At 39.1% G+C, this 16,387-nt stretch overlaps 1 protein-coding gene across 1 annotated transcript in view; it reads left to right on the top strand.

Moving 5' to 3' along the window:
* Positions 1–11,042: 11,042 nt before the first annotated feature.
* The window catches only part of fbxo41 (F-box protein 41), a 143,296-nt gene continuing 137,951 nt past the window's right edge, over positions 11,043–16,387 (top strand). The window contains exon 1 of the mRNA XM_061912165.1: positions 11,043–11,169. The gene's annotated coding sequence lies outside the window, so the exon portion shown is untranslated. The remainder of the gene's footprint in view (positions 11,170–16,387) is intronic.

Here is a 16,387-nt window from a genome sequence, read left to right as displayed (position 1 = left end):
TAACTTCAAGGTTGATTTGGCGCTGGCAGACACCAAAACGAACCTGGCCATGCACCATAGTGTCATGTCTTTGTGATCATGTTTTGTTTAGTTGTGTCGGAGTACTTCAAGACTCCTTTTGTTCCTGTTTTTTCACTCCATTGTTTTGTTTCCATGCCTACCAATCAGTTCACCTGTCTTCACCACTCACACACCTGATTCATTTGAACTCACGCACCTGTTTTCAAGCACCATTTAAGCCTGTAGTTGCCAGGCAGTCAGCCTGGCGACATCACCTCCTACACACCCATGTTATCCATGCCAATGATCCATGCTCTTTCCAAGTAAGTTTTGTCATGCCATAGTTTGTAAGTTTTGTTTTATGTTCATAAATCTCCCATTGTGTGAGTTTTTATTTTCAGAGCCAAGTTTGTGTGTCTCCTCTGTGAGCGCCTTCTGTTTGTAACTTTTTTTGATTTAAGATTAAAATATGTCATTAATGTCACGTCGTGTCCGGTCCAGTCGCTTTGCACCACGGGAAAACAAACTAAACCCAAGTCCTCGCCCTGACACATAGCAGTCGGTATCGATCCGATACCCAGTCAATACAGAGCTACTTTGGCAGATACTGACACATAGTCATCGTGAATTTGCCTCTTGTTGGTTGATTATGTTCAACAAAGAAAACCGTGTTTTTATTGACATACATGTTTCTTTTTTAAATAACTAAATAATATACAAACGTGTTATTTGTATACATTTTTCCAAAAATATGTCCTTGATTACGTTGAATTGTACACAGTTATTTAAGAAAAAAGTTACTGGTGCAAAATGATAGAAATTAACATGTAAATAAAGAATTCCCATTGGGATTACAAGGAGGTCTTTATAAAATGTTGTCTCCTGCAAGAGGTTTGAGATCCCCTTTATTCATATGTCTATTGTCTGACTACTTTTACATAAATCATATGTTGCCACAATAAATGTTTTTATATCAATGTCACAGATTAGGATGAAATCTCTATGACATATCTTTACAATTATTTCGCCCTCTGCTGGCCAGTTTTATACACACTCTGTGCAGACCAGCAAACATGCATCTCATTTTCAGTCATTTCTTAGACTTAGACTTAGACAAACTGTATTGATCCACACGGGAAATTGTTCCACACAGTAGCTCAGTTACAAAGGATGGAAAGTGTAAGGATGGAAGGGATAATGCCGCTATAAAGTAGACAAAAAATGTACCATAGTAGCAATATAAAAAATTGCATGTATGTAATATATACTGATATATTTTTGCAGCAAAAAAAACAAAGGGCAGCATAAAATAGAGAGTTTGGGATTATTTTTCTTTATGTTTTCCCACTGTTGTTGCACAATATAAATTTTTTGTGGATTTAGTCAGGACAAAAATGCACAGACAGTCTGACTTGCATGCATTATTAATGTGTATTAAATGGTGTACAGAATTTGGCTTTTAGTTGACTGGCCTAAGTAGACCACACGGTTACTAAGTCATGTATTAATGTTTACCAGCTCTGACCAATGCAGCATGAAGTCGCAAGTAAGTACCACAGCAAGAACTGTATAGCAAAGCGGCCTTTGGAAAGAGAATTTATTGACACGGTCACAGATTTATTCATTATTATATGCTGTATGTTTATTATTGTGGTTGTCAGTATCGTACTGATGTTTTATTACAATTTTGTCAGTGATGTCAAACAGTCAACTTTCTCACTTTTGGAATTTTGATGAAAGATTAATCACAGTAAATTACATGCTTGCATGATTTGAATTATGTTAAAAAAAAAAAAAAATCACAATATTTTCACACAAATGAATGAAGCAAAACATGTTCTAGATCAGATCTGGGCAAATTAGGGCCAGGGGGCCATATGCGGCCCTTTAAGCTTTTCAATCTGGCCCGCTGGACAGTCCCAAATATTTTTTTTTAGATCTTTAAAGGGGAACTTTATCACAATTTCAAAAGGGTTAAAAACAATAAAAATCAGTTCCCAGTGACTTGTTGTATTTTTTGAATTTTTTTATTTCATTTTACCGGTCCCGGAATATCCCTAAAAAAAGCTTTAAAGTGCCTTTTTTTTCGCTATCTGCGAAGCCACTGCTCATTTTCCTGTGACGTCATACAGTGCTGCCAATATAAACAGACAATGGCGACTAGCACAGCAGGATATAGCGACATTAGCTCGGATTCAGACTCGGATTTCAGCGGTTTAAGCGATTCAACAGATTACGTATGTATTGAAACGGATGGTTGTAGCATGAAAGTATTGAAGAAGAAACTGAAGCTATTGAGCGAATAGCTATTGACGCTATCCATAGCCATAGCATGGCCGAATAGCTGCGTTAGCATCACCGGTAAAATGTGCGGACCAAACGATCGGGACTTTCGCATCCTGTGACATTGGAGCAACTTAAATCTTTCGATTGGTAAGTGTTTTTTTCGCATTAAATGTGGGTGGAAGGAAACGTAACATAGTTGCAAATGCATCTGCATGTTATCTATACATCTCTGTGCCATGTCTGCTTTAGCACCGCCGGTAAATAGCATGATAGCATCGATTAGCATAGCATGTTAGCATCGATTAGCTGGCAGTCAACATCAACAAAACTCACCTTTGTGATTTCGTTGACTTTATCGTTGCAAATGCATCTGCAGGTTATCCATACATCTCTGTGCCATGTCTGCTTTAGCACCGCTGGTAAATAGCATGTTAGCGTCGATTAGCGTAGGATGTTAGTATCGATTAGCTGGCAGTCACGCCGCGACCAAATATGTCTGATTAGCACATAAGTCAACATCAACAAAACTCACCTTTGTGATTTTGTTGACTTTATTGTTGCAAATGCATCTGCAGGTTATCCATACATCTCTGTGCCATGTCTGTCATCGCCGGTAAAATTTGGAGACACTCTGGCACATTCAATGGGGGTCTGGCGGCAGACACTTTCGCATCTTTGGGCCAGTGGTGCACCTTGAGTCCCTCCCTGTTAGTGTTGTTACACCCTCCGACAACACACCAACGAGGCATGATGTCTCCAAGGTTCCAAAAAATAGTCGAAAAAACGGAAAATAACAGAGCTGAGACCCAATGTTTGCAATGTGTTGTAAATGAAAATGGCGGCTGTATTACCTCGGAGACGTCACGTTCTGACGTCATCGCAAAAAGAGGGATAAACAGAAAGGCGTTTAATTCGCCAAAATTCACCCATTTAGAGTTCGGAAATCGGTAAAAAAAATATATGGTCTTTTTTCTGCACCATCAAGGTATATATTGACGCTTACATAGGTCTGGTGATAATGTTCCCCTTTAAGATGGAAGGAAGCTGCCATTATGATGCGTAGTGATGTTTTCTAATGACTGTAAGTCTTCAACTATACAAAGTATTTAAAAGGTTGGAATCAGTGCTTATGGATGATATTCCAGTTACTATGGTAATCTAATTAGTTACTATGGTAATCGAATTAGTTACTATGGTCATGTACGTCACAGCAGCGTAGACGAGGCACCAAGCAGTGGGGGTGGGGAAGCATTTCCATAGACGCGGGAGGAGATTTTCACAGCAAAGTTCTAAAGCTTAGTGATATATCAGATATATCAGATTGTAGGTGGGTTTATTTTCTACCCTTCGCGTTCCTATTTCACTGTTTGTTGCATTTTTGTTGCGTTTCACTTGATTGTATAATATGTCAATCGACAGGGGGTGTGACTTTCATATTTTGTCAATATTCAGTGTTTTATCGTTCGTAGAAAACATTAAAATTCCATTATGTTTTTTAAGGCGGTCTGTCATAACATTTTTAGCATTCAATCAGACATTATTGTGAGGTTTTATATAAGTGGTTTTGAAAATAGATATACCAGCCCCCAGACACATTTTTTTCTCTAATTGTGGACCCCGAGTCAGAATAATTTCCCAGGCCTGTTCTGGACCAAAAATCACTTCATATTCTCTACTGCTCGCTAGTGTTACCACATCTGAGTTACTGTGTAGAAATATGGGGAAATAACTACAAAAGCACACTTCATTCATTAACGGTGTTACAAAAAAGATCAGTTAGAATAAGTGAATTATATTTATGTAGTGCTTTTTCTCTAGTGACTAAAAGCGCTTTACATAGTGAAACCCAATATCTAAGTTACATTCAAACCAGTGTGGGTAGCATTGGAAGCAGGTGGGTAAAGTGTCTTGCCCACGGACACAACGGCAGTGACTAGGATGGCAGAAGCGGGAACTGAACCTGCAACCCTCAAGTTGCTGGCACAGCCACTCTACCAACCGAGCTATACCGCAAGACATAATGTTGGATATAGAGAACATACAAACCCTTTATTTATTGAACCAAAGATACCGAAATTCCACAACATAGTGAATTTGCAAACAGCTAAAATTATACACAAAGCAAACTATAACCTGCTTCCCAAGAATATACAAAAATTCTTCACAAAAAAAGAGTAGAAATATAGTCTCAGAGAAAAATGTAATTTAAAACATTTGTACGCACGTACAACACTTAAGACTTTCAGTATATCTGTTTGTGGAATGAAATTATGGAATGGATTAAGCAAAGCAATTAAACAATGTACTAAAATGATCCACTTCAAGAAACTCTTCAAACTTAAAGTGTTTACAAAGTACAAAGAAGAAGAACCATGATAAAGATTCTGAATTTATTTCATCCATCCATTATTCCATTCTCAAAATAATCTTACTCATCTCATTATATGAAATATAACTTACTTCACCAATTATTATTTATTTATTTATTTTGATTGTGATTACTTATGGAGTATACTGTGAATAAATTGAGAACAGGAAGTGAACAAAAGTTTTAGCAACTGTTTCTTCCTACTCCTTTACGAGCATGTTGGAAAGAGAAACTGGAAATTGTGATGTATCTTGTTGTATGCTTGCATGTTCCAAATAAACTCAAACTCAACTCAAATGTAATTTTATTGTCAGAATGTCATACCCCAGAGGTCTTCAACATGGGGTGCGTGAACCCTCCGGGAGGTCCTCATATATACTGCAGTTTAAAACTTTAGAAATGGCAGTAATATGGCTTACTCACTGTGACTTGCATTTAAAAACCAAAACCAAAACATGAATAATTATTATATTCATGTTACCATTTAGGATAGCTAGCCATTAATGGCAATACAAGTTCAAGTGAAAGTACCACTGACAGTCACACACACACTAGGTGTGGTGAAATTAGCCTCTGCATTTGACCCATCCCCTTGTTCCACCCCCTGGAAGGTGAGGGGAGCAGTGAGCAGCATCGGTGGCCACGCCCGGGAATCATTTTTTGGTGATACAACCCCCAATTCCAACCCAAGCAGGGAGGCAACGGGTCCCATTTTTATAGTCTTTTGTATGACTCGTCCGGGTTTTGAACTCACGACCCATTGATATCAGGGCAAACACTCTAACCACAAGGCCACCGAGCATTAGGATGTGGGATCTGGGCTGAGGATGTTGTTGTGGATTGTGCAGCCCTTTGAGACACTTGTGATTTAGGGCTATATAAGTAAAAATCGGACCCATTACCTCCCTGCTTGGCACCCAGCATCAAGGTTTGGAATTGGGGGTTAAATCTTCAAAAATGATTGGGGGGACGGCGTGGCGCAGTGGGAGAGTGGCTGTGCGCAACCCGAGGGTCCCTGGTTCAAATCCCACCTAGTACCAACCTCATCACGTCCGTTGTGTCCTGAGCAAGACACTTCACCCTTGCTCCTGATGGGTGCTGGTTGGCGCCTTGCATGGCAGCTCCCTCCATCAGTGTGTGAATGTGTGTGTGAATGGGTAAATGTGGAAGTAGTGTCAAAGCGCTTTGAGTACCTTGAAGGTAGAAAAGCGCTATACAAGTACAACCCATTTATCATTTATTTATCATTTAAACATTGATTGATTGTATAGCTGCCAGCTAGCGGTTAGCGCCCTTAGTCCTCAGTGATTAGTGGCGAAAGCTGCAAACTAACGATCGGGACGCCAGTTGCCAGCTGACGATTAGTGCGCTAGTTGAGTTGTCAGCTAGCTATTAGGATCTCCTCTGTATAATTTGAATATCTTGATGTTAAAGTACCAATGATTGTCACACACACACTAGGTGTGGCGAAATTACTCTCTGCATTTGAACCATCACCCTTGATCACCCCCTGGGAGGTGAGGGGAGCAGTGGGCAGCAGCGGTGGCCGCGCCCGGGAATCATTTTTGAAGATTTAACCCCCAATTCCAAACCTTGATGCTGGGTGCCAAGCAGGGAGGTAATGGGTCCCATTTTTATAGTCTTTGGTATGACTCGGCCGGGGTTTGAACTCATAACCTATCTCAAGGCGGACACTCTAACCACTAGGTCACTCAGTATTGCTCAAAAACAAGGTACATTTGAGTATCAGTTGAATTTAAAACAATCACAAGCCCCTCACTCGTGTCCGTCCATCAGTTTGGTGGTCCTTGGCCTGAAAAACTTTGAAGACCTCTGTCATATGCTGACATTTTTAATAAAGTTTTACCTAAGTCTTTTATTTGCTCAAAACTTGTGTATTATCTAGAGTTCCGTCCGTCTATTTTAATGCAACAAATACTACAAATATTACATTTTATCATGAATGTGCCTGAATGTACATTAGGTTTTTAGAGTACTTTTTTGATAGGATAGATCGTATAGTTGGACCTTGCCCTCTATTTGCAAACGTTTCGATTGACAAAATTTTAGATCAAGCCAATTGGGCCTCCATGTATGAATTTGTTCATTTTGTGTTCCACCTGCAGGCTAAAAGCAGGGCGAAGCATTTTAGTGAGGATTCAGAGCCCTCCACGTCACTACTCAGTGCTTTAGCATGTGTGCTTTTTTTTCTTTTCTTTCACTTTTTGTCATCTTTTTGACAAGTTTTGCTCATTTTGGTAACTCATGAGTTCCAAAAAAAACCTCAACGGACCAGCATGGAAAGAAAATGGTAATCGCTGTGGCGTTAAAAATAAAAATAAAAATAAAATAAATCAACTATTTGCGAGGAGAATAATTGGTGAAGCAGGTTTTGTACCACAGCAAGATTTAATTTTGATTAGATTGGACTTTTCTGGTAAAATATGCCAGAACAGACTTATTTCACAGCAGAGAAACAGGCTGCCTCTCGTTGTTTATTATTGTTTATTATTGAAGCAATATGGTTAATCATTTTTGTGATTTGTGATTGCTTGTGAGGGCAACAATGTGACGTAAGTGTGTATGCATGTTGACAGAGCACTCCCTTATGTTTGTTTGATGTACAGCACTTTGGATATGTGTATAATATATATATATATATATATATATATATATATATATATATATATATATATATATATATATATATATATATATATATGTATGTATATATATATATATATATATGTATGTATATATATATATATGTATGTATATATATATATATATGTGTATGTATATATATATATATATGTATGTATATATATATATATGTCTATATATATATATGTATATATATGTATATATATATATATATATATATATATATATATATGTATATATATATATATGTGTGTGTATATGTGTGTATGAGTATGTGTATATATATATGTATACATTTGTATTATATGTGTGTATATATATATATCTACATATATATATATATCTATATATATATATAGATATATATATATATATGTAGATATATATATATATGTAGATATATATATATATATGTATATATATATATATATATACATATATATATATATATATATAATAGATTATACATAATGTAGAATAAATGTATAATATTTTTATATTATTCATATATATTATATTATACATATTGTATTATTTATTATTATTATGTCTATGTGAGCGAACTGTGGTGCGGAATTTCCCCCAGGGATCAATAAAGTACTTTCTATTCTATTCTATATTGTGTACAAACTTTTACCAAAATAGACTTTTGTCAAAGTTAAGGTATTTCTTCTGGAGAACTATATGAACTTTTCGATTTACAAACCCCATTCAGGAACCAATTTTCTTTGTAAATCGCGGTTCTACTGTTTCTTTATTACCTGCATTGTTAGCAGCCTCTTACTAGCAGTTTTCCACTATTTAGGATACCCCGGAAAGGGAAAGATGTGTGCTCTTGCCTCACATAAGGTTTGTGGATGAAGGGCAATAAATGAACAAAGTTCTTAAATTTTTCTTTAAAAAAAAACAACATGTAAACAAATTGTACAATTCATTCAACATTTTTTTTTTCATTCGCTTGCATTATGTAGAATACTTGAAGACTTTTATCTAAGTTATCACAGAACCACCTAGAAGGCTTGTAAATAGCCACTGTGTAGGATGGGAAGCAACATGAAAGTGTTCTTTTTCTTTGATGTATTGTAATCCACAGAAATTTTTGGTCTTGACCCGAGAACCACAAAGCGGAGAAGAAGCAGGACCAGACTCCCTTCAAGGCGACCTTTTCTTTTAACTGTTTTACTACCTTTTCTTTGAACTGTTTGAAATCAAAGGCGATGGCTGTTTACAACCCCCCTCCCTTAGAAACAGCTGTTGCCATGTAATCAGGGAACGTCCAAATAAAAGAAGAGGCGTTCAATCTTTCGTCAGCGCGTGGTGGAACTGTACAAACAGTACAGTCCAGGCATTTCTCCTCATTGAGCCAAATTGAATTCTGTCTCTGTGTAATTCCTTGCTTATTGTCTTGTTTAATAGATGTTATCAGTGTTTGAACCTGACAGAAAGCCTTAGGTTTGGATGCAACGTGTAGAATTGTATGATTACTGTGTCAAGTAAAATATTTAGATTGTCTGAAAATAACAGGTTGTTTTTGTTCGGGGTGTACAGATGCAAACAGGTGGCACTGAACAAATTGTGAGGGTTAGCAAGTATGAGTATTAGCGGGGAATGCGGTGTTACAGCGACGCCGCCGCTGTATAATACCGGCGGCCCAGCTCTAATGTTAATTTGATATTGCCTCAAGAGCAAAATGAAATTACACGGCGGGCCAATTTTGGCCCGCGGGCCAGAGTTTGACACCCATGGGCTAGAGCAGTGGTTTCTCAACCTTTTTTCAATGATGTACCCCCTGTGAACAATTTTTGAATTCAAGTACCCCTTAATCAAAGCAAAGCATTTTTGGTTGAAAAAAGAGATAAAGTATTAGGAGCCGCTGCCCGGATCATACCATATTCTAGTTTTGTTCCGTTGTTGTGTCATTATCTGTTTGTTTGACTTCCTTAGTTCCTGTTTGTTTCTCTCACCATAGTTTCATATTAGTTCCACCTGCTACTCGCTGTTGACGCACACCTGTTTCTCTTGATTACTGCCCTATTTAAGCCTGCCCTTTTTCTTCAGTCTTCCTCACATCCTAATTTGCTTACAAGCAACAAGTGACGACTGCAATTCTATGTTTCCACTCGCTAGCTTTCGCGCTATGCATTTGATTTCCTGTAGCTCTCATGCTAGTAGTTTTTGTTTTGCCTTTTGTGCCCTTGTGCCAGTTTTTCTGTTTCCTAATCTGTTTTATTAGTTAATACATCTTTACTTCCAAGCTGTGTCCATTACCCGACTGCATCCTAGGAAGAACGAATCTGGCGTCATGCCAAGCAAGCGTTACATAAAGAAGTAAAATACAGCACTATGCCATCAGTTTCTGATTTACTAAATTGTACAACAGTGCAAAATTTTGCTCATTTGTAGTGGTCTTTCTTAAACTATATGGAAAAACAGACGTAAAAATAACTAAAAACTTGTGATTCAATTATAAAGATTTCTACACATAGAAGTAATCATCAACTTAAAGTGCCCTCTTTGGGGATTGTAATAGAGATCCATGTGGATTCATGAACTTAATTCTAAACTTTTCTTCACAAAAAAATCAATATTTATGGAACTTGTCCACAAAAAAATATAGCTGTCAACACTGAATATTGTATTGGATTGTTGCATTTCTTTTCACAGTTTATGAACTTACATTCATATTTTGTTGAAGTATTATTCAATGAATATATTTAAAAAATATTTTTGAATCATTACTATGTTTAGAATATTAAAAAAAATAATAATCTCACGTACCCCTTGGCAGACCTTCAAGTACCCCCAGGGGTAGGCGTACCCCATTTGAGAACCACTGGGCCAGAGCAGTGGTTCTCAAATGGGGGCACGCCTACCCCTAAGGGTACTTGAAGGTCTGCCAAGGGGTACGTGAGATTTTTAAAAAATATTCTAAAAGTAGCAACAATTAAAAACTCCTTTATACATATATTTATGGAATAATACTTCAACAAAATATTAATGTAAGTTAGTAAACTGTGAAAAGAAATACAACAATACAATATTCAGTGTTGACAGCTAGATTTTTTGTGGACATGTTCCATAAATATTGATGTTAAAGATTTTTTTTTTTTGTGAAGAAATTTTTAGAATTAAGTCCATGAATCCAGATGGATCTCTTCTGTGTGTAGAAATCTTTATTTATAATTGAATCACTAATTTATTTTTCAATATTTTAAGTTGTTATTTTTAAATCTTTTTTCCCCAAATAGTTCAAGAAAGACCACTACAACTGAGCAATATTTTGCACTATTATAATATTTAGTAAATAAGAAACTGATGACATAGTGCTGTATTTTACTTCTTTATCTCTTTTTTTTTTCCAACCAAAAATGCTTTGCTCTGATTAGGGGGTACTTGAATAAAAATAAAAACATTCTCAGGGGGTACATACCTGGAAAAAAGGTTGAGAACCACTGGGCTAGAGTATGCAAATGAGTTTTAAGATGGGACTTAAATGCTTCCACTGATGCTTCTTAAATGCTGTCTTTCAAAGGGGAACATATATTACAGCGTTTTAATACATCATATTGCATTGTATTTTATTATTTGCTGCACCTCCCTTTGCACAGTCTCGCCCCTTCCTCGGATAATGGGAGGGGTGTGTTAATCCCCCCCCCCCCCCCCCATCTGTTTTTATTTATTTATTTATTTATTTTGCATGTGTTCTCTCCCTCTCTCCTCTGCAGGCCTGCAGACGCGCTCTGCTCTGCTGCAGCCTTGTGACGTCACGGAGGGCTGGAGCGCTTCCTTGCTCCGGAGCGGAGAGAGGAGGGAAAAAAAAAAAAAAAAGGGGGCACAAGATTTGTTGCGAGGTGAGTCTTCTTTTCTTAAATAAACACCAGCAGCACGTATGCGCGATCGATTCGTTTAAGTGTGCGTATGTTACCTTTTATTCGCGATCACTGTCCGATTCCCGTCCATTTTAAGTCTTAGCATGCAAGCTATAGGGCAGGAAATGGGGGGGTCTAAGCATCTTGTCTTCTTCACAGCTGTGCCGACGTGCATGCACCTGACACCGGGCCTTTTTTTTGTCCGTTTTACGTCGGTTCTCACTTGCACAAAAAACAAAAAACAAAAAAAAAAACCCGTCATGTGGTGGTGATTTTGTGCTCGTCCACACCCACCTCGTAAATGCATGCTTGCCTCCTGCATGTGTGCGATGATCAATGGGCTTGTTTGCATGTCTGTCATTTTCCCCCCCAGATGCTTTCACAAATTTGTGTGCTGTTTTTTGGCCTGTTTGTGTCATGCAAAAAAAAAAAAAAGAAAAAAAGAAAAAGAAACATAACCTATATGGATACACACTCATGCACACATGCACCATGACCCTACTGGGTGTTGTTGTGCATGATTCAACTCACAGGTTGAAGAAATGTGCACATTCAATAATAATGTTGCTTGAGGCTGGCACGCATGAGTGCGTCCTCACTTGCATGGAGTTTTTGGCAAACACGTGTGGCTACGAAGCGGGAGGAAATTGGACCCAGAACCTTTTTGCAGTTGTAAAAACAACACAAGATTTTAGGTAACGTTTTGTGTAGTGCAGTGGTTCTTAACCTGGGTTTGATCGAACCCTAGGGGTTCGGTGGGTCAGCCTCAGGGGTCAATCAATCAATCAATCAATCATCCATCCATTTTCTACCGCTTATTCCCTTTTGGGGTCGCGGGGGGCGCTGGCGCCTATCTCAGCTACAATCGGGCGGAAGGCGGGGTACACCCTGGACAAGTCGCCACCTCATCGCAGGGCTAACACAGATAGACAGACGACATTCATACTCACATTCCCACACTAGGGCCAATTTAGTGTTACCAATCAACCTATCCCCAGGTGCATGTCTTTGGAAGTGGGAGGAAGCCGGAGTACCCGGAGGGAACCCACGCATTCACGGGGAGAACATGCAAACTCCACACAGAAAGATCCCGAGCCTGGATTTGAACCCAGGACTGCAGGAACTTCGTATTGTGAGGCAAACGCACTAACCCCTCTGCCACCGTGAAGCCCCAATCATCAATTAATTTTTGTTTATATAGCCCTAAATCACAAATGTCTCAAAGGACTGTACAAACCACTATGACTACGACATCCTCGGAAGAACCCACATAAGGGCAAGGAGAACTCACACCCAGTGGGACGCCAGTGACAATGATGACTATGAGAACCTTGGAGAGGACCTCATATGTGGGCAACCCCCCCCCCTCTAGGGGACCGAAAGCAATGGATGTCGAGCGGGTCTAACATGATACTGTGAAAGTTCAATCCATAGTGGCTCCGACACAGCCGCGAGAGTTCAGTTCAAAGCGGATCCAAGACAGCAGCGAGAGTCCCGTCCACAGGAAACCATCCCAAGCGGAGTCGGATCAGCAGCGTAGAGATGTCCCCAACCGATACACAGGCGAGCGGTCCATCCTGGGCCCCGACTCTGAACAGCCAGCACTTCATCCATGGCCATCGGACCGGACCCCCTCCACAAGGGAAGGGGGGACAGAGGAAAAAAAGAAAAGAAGCGGCAGATCAACTGGTCTAAAAAGGAGGTCTATTTAAAGTCTAGAGTACACAAATGAGTTTTAAGGTGAGACTTAAGTGCTTCTACTGAGGTAGCATCTCAAACTGTTACCGGGAGGGCATTCCAGAGTACTGGAGCCCGAACGTAAAACGCTCTATAGCCCGCAGACTTTTTTGGGGCTTTAGGAATCACTAATAAGCCGGAATCCTTTGAACGCCGCAGAGGTCAAGAAACACCCGACTCAGCGTCTAAATAAAACTTCTCCCTATCGGCGTATTATGGATACGGCAACAGCAGAAGTCACACTGATTTGCAGGTGTGTAATTTGTTGTGAGTTCATCCACTGTGTTGGTTTTGTTCTTTGAACAAGGTGATGTTCATGCACGGTTCATTTTAAAGTTAAAGTACCAATGATTGTCACACACACATTAGGTGTGGCGAAATTATTCTCTGCATTTGACCCATCAACCGTGATCACCCCATGGGAGGTGAGGGGAGCAGTGGGCAGCAGCCGTGCCGCGCCCGGGAATCATTTATGGTAATTTAACCCTCAATTCCAACTCTTGATGCTGAGTGCCAAGCAGAGAGGCAATGGGTCCCATTTTTTTATAGTCTTTGGTATGACCCGGCTGGGGTTTGAACTCACAACTTACTGATCTCAGGTTGGACACTCTAACCACTAGGCTACTGAGTAGGTTTGTACACCAGTAAAAAAACATTTTGTTGTCTTGAATTTGAAAAAAACTACATATTTTTCACTAAAGCAGGGTTCGGTGAATGCAACTGGTGGGGTTCGGTACCACCAAAAAGGTTAAGAACCACTGGAGTAGTGTTAACACGCTTGTGGGGTCCTTCTCTGCACTGCAGCATTACAACTCATGCGTGCGTTTGTTGATTCTAGAGTTTTCCAGCATGAAAAAAAAAATGACCAGTGCAGTCTCCATATTTTAGTCTTTTCTGTCATCTTTCAATGAATAAGTTGCAATGCGGACTATAAATGTGTGTTTAGTTTGCGTCCTCGTTGGATGGTAAGGGGATATGGTTTTGTTTACAATTCCATTGATTTGTTTGCCCATCTGTCTCTTCGTCATTTGGTCCGTGCACAACCAAAGTGGGGCTTAGACAGAGTTAATTGCACTGCCACGTAGAGGCAGAGCTAAACGTTAAATTATTGTCACACACACACTAGGAGTGGCGAAATTATTCTCTACATTTGACCCATCACCCTTGATCACCCCCTGGGAGGTGAGATCAGCAGTGGTGTCCGGGCCGGGAATCATTTTTTGGTGATTTAACCCCCAATTCCAACCCTTGATACTGATTGCAAAGCAGGGAGTTAACGGGTCCCATTTCTATAGTCTTTGGTATGACTCGACCGGGGTTTCAACTCACAACCTACTGATCTCAGGGCGGACACTCTAACCCAGAACTGGGCAATTATTTTGACTCTGTGTCAGGTTCATCAGGTGACATCTATTAATCAGACAAGAAGCAAGGAACCAAGCAGAGACAGAGTTCAATATAGCTCATGAGGAGAATGCATGGAGCTGAACACTTAGTCACAGTCTTGCCCTACGCTCTAAAGTTCAGCTCCCGCATCCCTCTTTTTATTCAGAGTTCCACAGTCAACATCACTGAGGCCGCCTCTAAAAGGAGTGGTCACATATATTATGCAAAGTAGGTCTACGACGCACAGTACGTGACGTAATGGGCTGGGGGCCTTCTGATTTCGCCTTGTCCCCGCTTCGTCTGCGTGCTGTCATCTTATCTTCGTTGAGGTCCTTGAAGTCCTTGGCTATTAGCGGGCTAAAACAAAGATAACATCTGTGGCTGAGGCCACCCCTCAGACAATAAGTTTTGTCCTTGAGCACAATAGCTAGTTACTAAAGCAACGGACTTCAAGCATACTAAGTATAATGTATACATATTTATTCTAACACAGAGGAAAAAAAAACAGAACATAACCAAACTGTCAGAAGACAGTTGCTGTGCCATTAAGTCCTGTAGGTGTCGATGCATCCAAAAAGGGAACATTGGCGTATATTGATGTTGAATATCGGTTTTATATCAGCGAGGAAACAAGTATCGGATGATTTCCGCTTAATCTAAAATCTCTGACGCAAGCAGGACTAAATGTCCTGCGATAAAGACACTAGGTTGGTCTTCTCTTGTATTTTAGTCAAGTATTTCAAAAGGTAAACATGGTAGGCTATAGCAGCTACACAACAGCTAAGCACACGATAGCACACATGCTAGATATATGTAATAAGTGTCCTTAATATTGCAGTCTAAAACAAGACAGTTGTCAATAAAAACAAGTATCAAATAACTATAGTTGCATATTACTTACACATAAAGTCTCCGAGGCAGAAGCATAATAGAAAGTATCCTGTAACAAACGTGTCCGCGTCATTCAATTAACTGCATCACTGTTATGTTTAGGAGGAGAGTAGACGGCACAGACCACAAGTGGGCGTAGTATTTCAATCTAATTTATTATATATATGCAGTATATATATAATAACAGACAAATAATAATATAATCAACTAGAGAATGGAGTGTGACAAAATCCAGGAGAGCGTATGGTGTGCGCGACTATGTGTATGAATGAAATTAAATTAAATTAAATTAAACTTACTTATACAAAGCCTCCAAGGTAGAAGCATATTAGAAAGTTTCCTGTAACAAACATATCCTCGTCATTCAATTAACTGCATCACTGTTGTGTCTGGGAGGAGAGTAGACGGCACAGACCACAAGGGGGCGTAGTATTTAAATCTATGATTTATTATATAAAGCCACCATAAATATAATAACAGACAAGTAATAATACAAACAACTAGAGAATGGAGTGTGACACAATCCAGGAGAGCGTATGGTGTGTGCGACTATGTGTATGAATGAAATGAAATTAAATTAAACTTACTTATACAAAGCCTCCAAGGTAGAAGCATATTAGAAAGTTTCCTGTAACAAACGTATCCTCGTCATTCAATTAACTGCATCACTGTTGTGTCTGGAAGGAGAGTAGACGGCACAGACCACAAGGGGGCGTAGTATTTAAATCTATGATTTATTATATAAATGCACCGTAAATATAATAAAAAACAAGTAATAATATAATCAACCAGAGAATGGAGTGTGGCAAAATCCAAAAGAGTGTATGGTGTGCGCGACTATGTGTATGAATAAAATAAAATTAAATTAAACTTACACATACAAAGCCTCCAAGGCAGAAGCATATTAGAAAATATCCTGTAACAAACGTGTCCGCGTTTTTCAATTAACTGCATCACAAGCTTAACTTTATGAATTGTGACCATTGTGTGTCTCCAAAAAGCACATTTCCATTCCACTTCCACCCAAAGCATAAGTCCATTAGAGACAGTTAATAACAAATAGGTTAGTGTGAAGTGAATTATATTTGTATAGCGCTTTTTCTCTAGTAACTCAAAACCCTTTATATTGTGAAACCCAATCTCTAAGTTACATTTAAACCAGTGTGGGTGGCACTGGGAGCAGGTG

The sequence above is a fragment of the Nerophis ophidion genome, linkage group LG01 (assembly GCF_033978795.1).
Source record: "Nerophis ophidion isolate RoL-2023_Sa linkage group LG01, RoL_Noph_v1.0, whole genome shotgun sequence".
NCBI classification, from domain to species: Eukaryota; Metazoa; Chordata; class Actinopteri; order Syngnathiformes; family Syngnathidae; genus Nerophis; species Nerophis ophidion.
Note: the sequence above shows the minus strand (reverse complement) of the source record. Positions and strands in the feature narration are given on the sequence as shown.